This window comes from Triticum aestivum, chromosome 2D, assembly GCF_018294505.1.
Source record: "Triticum aestivum cultivar Chinese Spring chromosome 2D, IWGSC CS RefSeq v2.1, whole genome shotgun sequence".
NCBI lineage: Eukaryota > Viridiplantae > Streptophyta > Magnoliopsida > Poales > Poaceae > Triticum > Triticum aestivum.
Window position 1 is genome coordinate 616,646,808 of NC_057799.1, and position 11,566 is coordinate 616,658,373.

Consider the following 11,566-nt stretch of genomic DNA (forward strand, 5'->3'; position numbering starts at 1 on the left):
CCCAAGCCACCCCAGCGCGCCAGCTGCCCCCGTGAACAGCCCGGTCTTATCCCGAAGCTCGTCGGCACGCGCTCGTCGCCGCCACGTCGCCCTATGGCTACAGCACGGCTGTCACCAGCGATCTTATCCCCAGCCGCCGCGGTCCAACCTCGAGCGCCTATTTAAAGGGTCCCCGAGCTCGTGCAAGACCTCAGGCAACCTCAGACTGTTCCCCTAGTCCTCCCCTAGCAGTGGATTGGCCCGGAGAGGCTCTCTTCCCCAACTCCGGCCAGCTCGGCCGCCGCCAAGTTCCGGTGCGATACATCGCAGCCAGCCACTCTCTCGCCCAACCGACGCCACCAGTAGCTTCCCCGTGTCCTTGCGGAGCTGCCCAACTACCCAACCTCGATCGGAGACCATCGGAGCCCAAAAACCACTTCACCACCGTAGCCCCCTCTGCCGTGGAGCTCGCCGCCGGCGATTTCCTCCACCCCCGACGACCCAGCGACCACCAAGAGGACCGCCTCAGTCTGGCCGGTCCATCCCCGCCCCCAGATACCCTTGAGGAGCCGCCGTTCGTCGACGGTGATCGCCGGAGGTCGCCACCGATCGGACAGAGAGAGAAAGGAGGGAGGGAAGAACGGTCAAACCTGACCAGTGGGCCCTCTGGACCCACTGTCAGTGACCCGCACACCGTCCCCTCTGTTTAAGTGAAAGTGTATAACCACAGAGTACGTCTCCCCTACCCCGAAAGCGTATTCCCCTCGAAACGTTTTCTTTTCTGGTTTTATTTAAAAACAGAGTTTTGACCAGACTTTGACCAGCTATAACTTTTAAAATAAAACTCCAAATGAGTTGATTCTTTTTCCTACCTCTCTCAAATTCCATCTAGTTTATTTTAAGATTTATTTCAAAAATATTTGAGACAACTTGTTGTACTGTGTTTGAAATAGTTGTTATTTGAATATTTCTCATAATAGGATTTTGGAGAGAAGGGAAAGCTTTCAAAAAGTGCATCCTTTGCATACTCTTGAAGGCAAGCATTTCTGAACTCTGGCATAATATTTTGTTGTGGTGTTTTGATACGATTACAACACCATTCGACTTGGAGTATGCGTTATCTTTATGTAACGATAAGGTCTCGTGCATGAGTACTCTTTTTGGAGATATTTTTGTGGTCAGCAATGGATACGCTAGGGATTTGGGTCATTCCCGTGAGCTCCTCATGCATACTGGAAGGAAATCGGGAAAGTTGTGGTCTTGGGTAGACACGAGCTTGTCCCTAGTCCCTCGTCGAGACGAGAATGTCCGGTATGGCATGGTGAGGCTTGATGAGTGGTGATTTATTCCACTAATGGTAATATTGTTGGAGGATACTTGGACCGCCTGAGTCGGTCATAAGTCGAGTCTTGGTCAGTAGGTTCCCTATTTGTTGGTACCACCACTTGTCCCTGTCGTAGACAGGGTATGGTTCAGTAAGTTGTCAACCCCTTACCAAAGCACACACCGTACAGAGAGGCCATAGTGGAAGATACCGGAGGCCTCCGGTAGGCATGCCACTTGGTCCGGGGGCATGGGTGTTTCTGGTTGGGACCGAGAGGGGGGCACCCCTTAGAGCGCGCATATAGAAATTTGATCCCATGCTACGTCGAGGTTGTAGCCTCCCCACTTAGAGTTTTGCTTGGCAGGTGTCGTGCGTGATTCCAGACATCGGTGAGTTAAGCTGGTGTGTGCAGGTCAGGCGTGTTTTCAATTAAAAGGCCGTAGGCGGAATTAGTCCCGATGGACTAAGTAAATCCGTTACTCGTGGGAAAATAGTGCTCCCTCTGCAGAGGATATATCTTGCTGGATAGCCATGTTCTTGAGTAAGGACCATAGTCTGAGTTGAATCTAGTAATGGTATTCGGATGGAGAACGATTTAACTAGAACTTAGTAACGGTTTTCGGATGGAGACACGGCTAACTGGATCATAGTAACGGTATTCGGATGGAGAACGAATCAGCTAGAAATCAGTGACGGTCTTCGGATGGAGAAACGGTTAGACGAGATTTTTGTTTATGACCTGTGACATATGGGGATCGTGTTTTAATTCTGTTATTATTGTGGACTAACCATTTACATTATATATTTTATTGAGTATCCCAGGGATGGTTCTACCTCCTGGATACTCACTGTGATTATTCTTTTATAAGCCCTTTATGTGGTGTCGCTCAGACGCCCGACTGCGGCATGCTTGTTGTTTATTTTTCTTTTATAAGCCCTTTATGTGGTGTCGCTCAGACGCCCGACTGCGGCATGCTTGTTGTTTAATTATCTTTTATAAGCCTTTTATGTGGTGTCGCTCACACGCCCGACTGCGGCATGGTTACTCTTGCATTTTCCTCTCGAGGAGTCATTCAGACACTCTCTTGGCCCTCAGTATTTTACTTTGGGATTTCGGGAGGACTCCCGCCCGACTTCTCTTTTGTTTCCCATGCATCATTATCTCCATGTCTGATTGCACTTGTTAATCTGTTCTCATGCATCGTGTTTACATTTGTTATATCTTATGTTCGAACTATCTTGCGAGTACTTTCATAGTACTCACCCACGTACTGCATGTTCATATTATCTCTGCATGCGAGCAACGCAGACTTTCATGGCAGACGCTGTGATCAAAATTATTTCGGAGCAGGATTGTCTCTTATTATATTATACCCGTGTTCTTAATGTTTGCGAGTACATTCAAACGTACTCACTGGCTTGTCCCTGGCTATTATCTTGGCCAGATTTTCGCGCATGGAGATAAGCATCGCGGTGACAACCTCGGAGCCTACGTGTTGGCGATAGCAGCCTCGCGAAGATAGGAGTTATCCTGGTCAGCTGTTCCTGTGGGAAATGGAGTCCCATAGACGCAGATGTACCCGACCGCTTCCGCCCTCAACCATTAGAAACCAAGTGTTGTACTCCTAGGCCACAATGGTCTTGTACTACCTATTTTTGTGCCTTGCTTGGAATTCTTGTATCAAGTTGGTGCCTCATCAGCTAACAGTAATCCTGGGGCTGGTGAGCACAAAGGCCGTTTTTCTGGGAAATTATATCCCAAAATTCCGGTCGTGACAATGCCGCCCAGCCATTTCCCTCGGACCTGGTTGTCGCGCACCCCTCCCCGAGCGGAGCCAAGGTATGAAGACCGTTTGAGCGTCAAGGGGGACTCCTGAGCATCGCGACTCAGGAGCCTAACTGGTCACGTAGCACCTCACTCCTTGGTCCCGTCCTGGTTTCCGGTCGGGGCTAACGGCGGTTGAGGTATGCGCGGGGCCGGGCCCTGCCGACGTAGAACGACAGATCTACTCCTGGACCCCCTCCCTATTTGCCGTTTGAGCGTCAAGGGGGACTCCTGAGCATCGCGACTCAGGAGCCTAACTTGCCACGTAGCCCCTCACTCCTTGGTCCCGTCCTGGTTTCCGGTCGGGGCTAACGGCAGTTGAGGTATGCGCGGGGCCAGGCCCTGCCGACGTAGAACACAAGGCAAATAGGAAGGAAACCGCAAAATCTCGCAAATTCAGAAGCAAATATTACAAACCATAAATTGTTCTCACGATACCAAACCCAAGTCTAAACGCCTCCACGAGGCACAGTGCATATCGTCGGAATTGGAACAGGGAAGAAGCCGCGAGAAGATCACCCCTGAGCAGCACCGTCACTCATGGTGGGGTCACGCTTGTCATCTCCACCTCCCGAGGCCGCGAAACCAGCGGTACTTGCCTTGGGCACGGTGGCGAAGGCGCGGAACTGCGCCAGCAAAGCTTCCCCACGACCCTTCACGACTTCATCAGCAGCGGCGGAGTGCGCGACATCCACATGCTCCAGCAGGTCGTCAAGGTTGGCGTCGGGGTCGCGAAGGTAGACGTGGCTGAGGATCCGCGTCAGCGCCGCGGAGGAAAGGACGCGAGCTTCGACCTCGGCCATTGGGCCGATGTCGTCCATGACCTCCTCAAGCGCCTCAACCAGGAAGGGAAGCAGTTTGGCAGGGCCATCAGTGGCCCTGGCTAGCGGCTTATCCAGACCATCTTCCTAGAGAGACTGCAGCGCCTTGCGGGATCTCACCTTGTAACCCTTGAAGGCCGCGCGGTCCTCAGCCAAGACCTTCGCCTGGACGTCCAGCTCAGCCCTCTCCGCCTTCAGCTTCTGCTCCAGAATCCTCAGTCGACTGCGATCGGCGGCCAGCTCGGCGTCGCGGTCCCCGATGGTGGCCTCCCGAGCCTTCATCTCTTCTTCCTTCGCCTAGTGGTCGCGAACCTCCTTGGCGAGCTCATCACGCAAGCCTTGCAGCTCGTCCTCCAGCGCCTTGCAACGGCCTCGGACAGTTGAAGCATCCTTCAACGCCACGTCGCGAGTGGCTATGGCCTGGGAGGTGACTTGCTTCTCCCCCTCGGAAGCTGTCATAGCCTGACTCAGAGCCACTCGGACGGAGGCGTCGGAACGAACCCAGCCAGAGACCAGCTCCAGGCGCCCGGCCACCAGGCGGGGGTTGGCGCCCTGGAGATCTTCTCGCAGCCGATTCAACTCGTCAGCAGCATGGTCCAAGGCGGCGGAGGAAGCAGAAGAGTTGGAGACCAGAGGAGCAGGAGGAGAAGACGGCGGCGTGATCACGACATGGGAAGCCGGGAGCTCCTGAGCCCTGGCGACCTCAGCAACAGCATCAAGCACAGGCGCCTCCAGAGTCAGCGGGGCCACGGGGGCTGGCGCCCCGCCAGGGCGCCCATCAGAGCCTCGCGAGGACGACCAGGCAGGGGAGGTGCGAGCTCCACCGCTTCCCCTTCCCGCAGACGAAGGCGCGGCCACAACGGATGAGTTGCCCCGGGCGGAGCCATTGAGTCCTTCTTCAGCCTCTTCGCCACAAACGGCGGCCTACCCGGACAATGGGGGATGTCAAGCCCAGACAGCAAAAAGTAAGAACAAAGCAGAGTCTGAAGCACTTACTGGTTAGACGCGGCGAGCTCCAACGGCCTCCTGCCGAGCTTAAAGCCCGAGAGCCTCTTACGGGGCACGGCCTCGGGAGGTCCAGAAGTTGAGGAGGGCGCACCGCAGGGGCCAGAGCTAGCCTCGGGCGGTGCCGGGGAGATCAGCCCCGACCTGTCCTTCTTCGGGATCACGGGCGGATCCTCTCCCCCTCGCTTGGCGTCGGCCTCGTCGTCATCCGGCAGGTTGCGGAGAATGTTGACCCTGCACCAGGGGGAAGTCTCCCCAGTCCCCTCGGTGGACTCCTCCGAGCCGTGCTCCTCCCCATCATCGTCCTCCTCCCCTGCGTGAGAATCATCGGAGGACAACTCCACCGTTGCCGCCGCCGCATGGTCCTCAGGAGGCACCGCCGGCACCAGACCGTCCTTGTCAAAGGTGGGCATGGCGTCCACCACCCGCTCCCAGTCGTCGCGAAGGAACAAAGGGACAGGAACGCCGTCCGGGCTTGCCACGTCCTCTCCAACCAGGAAGCGGAGAGCTGCGGTCAGGTCTTCATCAGCCAGGGCCTCCGAGTTCAGGCGGGGATCGGCATCCGCATCCTCGAGCCTCCACAACGGGCGCGAGTGCGCCTGAAGAGGGGCCACCCGATGCGCCAGGAACTCCCTCAGGAGCGTGGCCCCGGTCAGCTTCGCCGCCTTCATGTTGCTAGGCCTCAGGGCGGCGTTCATCTTCTCCAGCACCAGCTTCACCCGCCGGTCCTCAAGCTTCGCGCGGGACCACGACTCGTCGGCCTGAGGCTGCCCCGTGGGCAGTGCCAGTCGAGAGTTGATGCATCTGGCATCCAGCATAACCCACTTGCTCCGGAAGCCGCCAACCCTCTTCCCGGCCTTCGATATTGCGTTGGCTTTGGAGTACGCGACAAAGCCAGCGCACACAGAGGCATGCATGCCAGTGACTCGGAGGAAGAAGAAGTGGCGCAGCAATGCCACGGAAGGCATCACACTGACGTGCGCCTCGTAGTAGTAGGCAAAATATACAGTAGAAGAACAGAGTTGGGGTGGAGATGCAGAGCCTGCAGCTTATAATGGCAGAGGACGACATAAAAGAACTCGAAGAAAGGAGGCACCAGACCAGCTATGACGGTGCTCATGAAGAAGGGGTAGAAGGTGCTCCCCTTGACCTCCGGCCGAGCGGAGCCGGGTCGGAGTGCGGTCTCCCCCATCTCGCTGCCTTTTGCCGCCGTCATCAGGCGCGTGAGTGCGAGATTCTTCTCCGTCATGTTTGGGGGATCCAGAGCCGGCGAGTACCAGGCCGGTGGAGCCTCGGCCGCGGTCTTGTGGGGCGCCATTGCTCGCTGAAGGAGAAAGGATGAAGCGAATCTGGGGATTTCGGAAGCAGGAAGGCAAGAGCAAGAAAGGGGATCTGGAGTAAGGCGAGTAGGAGCAACGAGGGTAAGCCTAGCCCGAGCCAACCTTTTTGTCAGACGGGAATTGCCGAGGCGGGGTGGGGAAGCGGAGACGCCCACATCCAATCAACCACCACGCGGCGACCAAGGCCGCAGGCTGTTGGGGCCCGCGACGCTCCGCATGCCCTTTCGCTTCGCTGCTAAGCCAAGCCCGAGCGCGCCTTGGGCCCGGGGGCTACTGTCGGTGTTCTGGGAACGGGGGTCCCCAGACTTGCCTGCCTGCGGCCTGCGGCGTAGCTCAAGGGGTGGCCCAGTACGGCCCATCTTCTTCAACCCAAGCTCAAGACTCTCGCGAGGGGCCAAGCCTCACAGGGCGGACGACGCAAGGCCTCCTTAGGGTCGGCCTCACCAGGCAGGCTCGCGAGGAGGCGGAGAGATCAAGGCAGGGGTACCTCACGAGGTGCTCGTGACGCAAGCCATGACGATCAAGGCCAAGCGGGCGCCGGCCTGCGCAGTGTCCTCATTTCCTCTTTGGTGCAAAGGGGGCAAGCGCAGGCGCGGAGTACCGAGGCATCAAACAAAGGTTAACATATCGGTGCAACAAGACCATGACCAGCAGAGCGGCAGGACGGAGGTCACCATGGAGCCCAAGACGGCGTCATCACCAGTGCTTTTGGTAGCCGAAGACCACCTTTAGTCAGGATAACTTGTACTAGATGTTCCCCTTCAAAATGGCCGTTGTTGGCGCCCTTCCCGCTCAATATTTGGGAAGAGGACCACCACAGTAGAGGGGATCGAATCCTTCCCAAGTAGAACACCACACCAGCTCAAGAACACCTCTCGCGAGGCTGTTCTTCCTCTGTACTGTTCATCATCAGCCCCCGAGGCAATCCACCACACCACACACTGGATTAGGATATTACACCACAATGGTGGCCTGAACCAGTATAAACCTCGTGTCTCTTATGTTCTTGATCGTGTAGCTTAGATTCTCAGCGAGGCGTTCGGGCGTGGATCGGTAGGGGGAAGATCTCCGCGTGCACCCCAGAGTTCGAACCTTAAGGGTTTTGTCGGAACCCGATATCCGATAGGCGGCCCTTAAAAAGGCACTAACCGAGGCCGAAGACAAAGCAGCCAAGGAGCGCGCCGAGCACGAGAAGCAAAAGGCCCGAGTCGGCGAGGTCGAGCAAGAGCTCCAAGATCTCGTCAAAAAATATGAGTCTTTGGAGCGTGACTCTAGGACGCAAGAGTCTGAGCTTGTGAAGGCCCTCCAAAGCACACGAGACGCCAAGGCTGAAGCCCAAAAGGCCCTCCAGGAGATTGAGGTGGCCAAGAAGATTGCTACGGGTAAGGCATTCAATATGCAAAGCAAGCATGTGAAGGAGACTTTCTTTTTACTTACCCGAATTTGGAGCTCTCCAGGAGCATTCGCAGATCTGCCGCGCAGCATATCTGATGCCGTAGAGTTCTAACGGGCTGAGGAAGGGAGCTCGACGGAGAAGTTGTTCGGGTCCCAGTATATTGGGGCCGAACATCCGATGACCTTGAGCGACCGGCTGAAGCAACAAGTCGAACTCCACAAGCGGCCAAACTGGCCATGAGGGACCTCATAGTCCGGATGTGGCCGGCCGAGCCCCTGCCCAGCAGCTACTTCGGCCTGGTGAAGCGGCTTGTGTCTGCCTGCCCACGGGTCAAGGTCATAAAGCGGTCAGTCTACATTGTAGGCACGCGCAGGGCCTTCGCCCATGCGAAAGTGCACTGGGCGAAGATGGATGTCGAGAAGCTGGTGACGGAGGGGCCACCGAAGGGCAAGGAGCACTGCCACCCCGAGAAATATTATGATAGTGTCCTGAAGGGCGCTCGCCTTGTGGCGGAGGAATGTGCTAAGGATGTAATATTTGAGTGAATGTACTCATTTGGTCCTGTAATATGAAAACAAGTTCATTTGCGCCATATAACGCTTGTTGATTTAAAATATTACCTTCTGTGCGGCCGTTTATAAAATCTGAGAGTTGGCCAGTCGTCGGCTTCTGCCCCCATGTAACTAGTACCGGGGTGTTCGAGTTAAATATAAACACTCTTTATCCAATTTTTTGGTCCTTTAAGGAGGTGTTTAGCGCAACGAACCAGGCAATCGGACTATACGACTTTATCACCCTCACTTAGCCATAGAAGTCTACAATTTTAAATTTTGGCGTAGCCCCTGTTATTCGGATGGCCGAACTTGGGGCGCTATACACGCCTAAATCGGACAAGGCCGATTCCTCGCCCGAAGCGGAAAAAATATTTAAGGATTTGAAACCTCTCGAACAGCGAGCAGCTCTCGCCGTATCATGACAGTCAGTTTTTGGCTTTCTGTACTGAGGTGCTCGTCCGGAAGAACCGGGACACAATCGCAGTACTTCTCCCTGTGCTACCTTAGCCGATATAGCGGAACGTAAGGCACCAAAACATGGGAGCCGGGCAAACCCAACTATTGACCCAAGACATGATTCGGAGCTGATGCATATAATGCTATAAGTTCGGGGTGCCGCACTGTCGAAAGTGTTTGGACTTTTCTTGCCGTGTTATGGGGTACACTAAAGCCCCTGGCGAACTGGTAATTCCCTTGTACGTCAAAGCTTCTTGCCTCCTTGGCGTTTCCGTCCCGAGATGGGTCCAATGATCACGTTATCAGAAGAGCCTTCAGAAAATAGGGACCTGAAAGAAAGAAAGGGGATAAGGTGTACGGGTCCTGGGGCGGGTGAGCCGCACTGTGGGCCGTATTGTAGCTGCGCCTGCGCCTGCTCCCATGGTATTTTAGGTGCATAATGTACGTGCGGCACGAATTCCGCTGCTTGACTGAGACTAGGACGGAGGCCGAATTGCTAGCCGAGCCCAGGACATGCCGGACGATCCTGTTGCATAATACTCCGGACTCGCTTAGCGGTGTCCGGGGGCTTTATGGCTGAACTTGAGGTCTGCCTAAGAAGGCTGCTCTGTACTTCTGCTGCGGGGGCCGCAGTGTACTCCTCTATACGGAGGGAGCGCTCTGTGTTTCCATTGACTGTTATAACCCCGCGAGGACCTGGCATCTTGAGTTTGAGGTATGCGTAATGCGGTACCGCATTGAATCTAGCAAATGTGGTTCGTCCGAGCAGTGCGTGATACCCACTGCGGAAGGGGACGATATCAAAGATTAACTCCTCGCTTCGGAAGTTGTCTAGAGATCCGAAGACTACTTCTAGTGTGATCGAGCCCATGCAGCGAGCCTCTACACATGGTATGACACCTTTAAAGGTGGTTTTGGCGGGTTTGATCCTGGAGGGATCGATGCCCATTTTGTGCACTGTATCCTGATACAGTAGGTTCAGGCTGCGGCCACCGTCCATGAGGACTCATGGTAGGTGGAATCCGTCGATGATAGGGTCAAGGACCAATGCGGCCGAACCGCCATGACGGATACTGGTAGGATGGTCCCTGCGATCGAAATTGATCAGGAAAGAAGACCACGGGTTAAACTTTGGGGCGACTGGCTCCATCGCGTAGACGTCCCTTAGTGCGCGCTTCTGCTCCCGCTTAGGGATATGGCTGACGTATATCATGTTTACCGTTTTCACTTGGGGAGGAAATTTCTTTTGTCCTCCTGTGTTCGGCAGCTGGGGCCCCTCGTCGTCATCACTATGCGGCCCCTTTTCCTTGTTTTCGGCATTCAACTTGCCGGCCTGTTTGAACACCCAGCATTCTCTGTTGGTGTGGTTGGCTGGTCTATCAGGGGTGTCGTGTATTTGACACGAGCGATCGAGTATGCGGTCCATACTGGACGGGCCCGGACTGTTTCTTTTGAATGGCTTCTTCCGCTGACCGGACTTAGAGCCACTGAATCCTGCATTGACGGCCGTGTCTTCGGCGTTATCTCCATTGTTGCGACGCTTGTATTTGTTGCGTCGGGGCTTGCCGCTACTATCTCTGGCCTCTGATGTGCCAGGATTGCTTGCTGTTTTGCTGCTGCGAGCCAACCAGCTATCCTCGCCCGCACAAAAACGGGTCATGAGTGTCGTGAGGGCTGCCATGGGCTTCGGCTTCTCTTGGCCGAGGTGTCGGGCAAGACACTCATCGCGGATGTTATGCTTAAAGGCCGCTAGTGCTTCAGCATCCGGACAATCGACAATTTGGTTCTTTTTAGTTAGGAACCGAGTCCAGAATTTCCTGGCTGACTCTCCAGGTTGTTGGGTAATGTGAATTAAATCGTCAGCATCCGGAGGTCGCACATAAGTGCCCTGGAAGTTATCCAGGAACACGTCTTCCAGGTTTTCCCAACTTCCAATGGAGTTTGCTGGCAAACTATTCAGCCAATGCCGAGCCGGTCCCTTAAGTTTTAGTGGGAGGTACTTGATGGCATGTAGATCATCACCGCGGGCCATGTGAATGTGGAGAAGGAAGTCTTCAATCCATACCGCGGGATCTGTTGTCCCATCATATGATTCGATGTTCATGGGCTTAAACCCTTCTGGGAACTCATGGTCCATTACTTCGTTAGTGAAGCATAGGGGGTGTGCGGCGCCTCTATGCCAGGCTATATCACGACACAGTTCAAGTGAGTCTGGTCGGTTGTATTCGGCCCGGCCGGAATTATATTTGGTGTATCCGGCGTGGTTGTCACATCCCTAGCTTCTCGTATTGCACTAGGCTAGCTTCATGTGTGCATCATGTTTGAATTTTTATAGAAAATTGAAATGGGGATTGCCTAAACCCTAGCATCAAAGGAATTCACTAGGTTCAACTAAAATATTCTCAGTGTTTCCAAATGGCTTATAAAAATGTTCATCATTTCTGAAAAATGCTGGAAACAATAGCCAGAGGTGCTGCACATTTTTCCATGACATATTTGGGCTCTGAATTAAATCATATAGTATTTGCATTTGGGCATTTAAATGCTATTAAATATTTTAAATGCTCAAATAATCATAGACTAAAATGTTTACTGTTGGATATATTCTAAACAGTAGCCATGATTAGTTTCATGATTTTTGGAAATGCCCTGGCATTTTTAATAAAGCCCAGAACAAAATAACAAAATAGAAAACAGGAATTAAAAGAGATAAAAAAAGCGAGGACTTACCTGCACCCACCTGTGGCCTGCTACTGTAGCCACCTGGCTGGCCCAGGAGCTGGCACAGCCCACCAGAGCCAGCCCACCGCAGCCGCCACCGTCTTCAACCTCCTGCCAGTAGGCAGGAGGGCGTGTGCCCGACCCG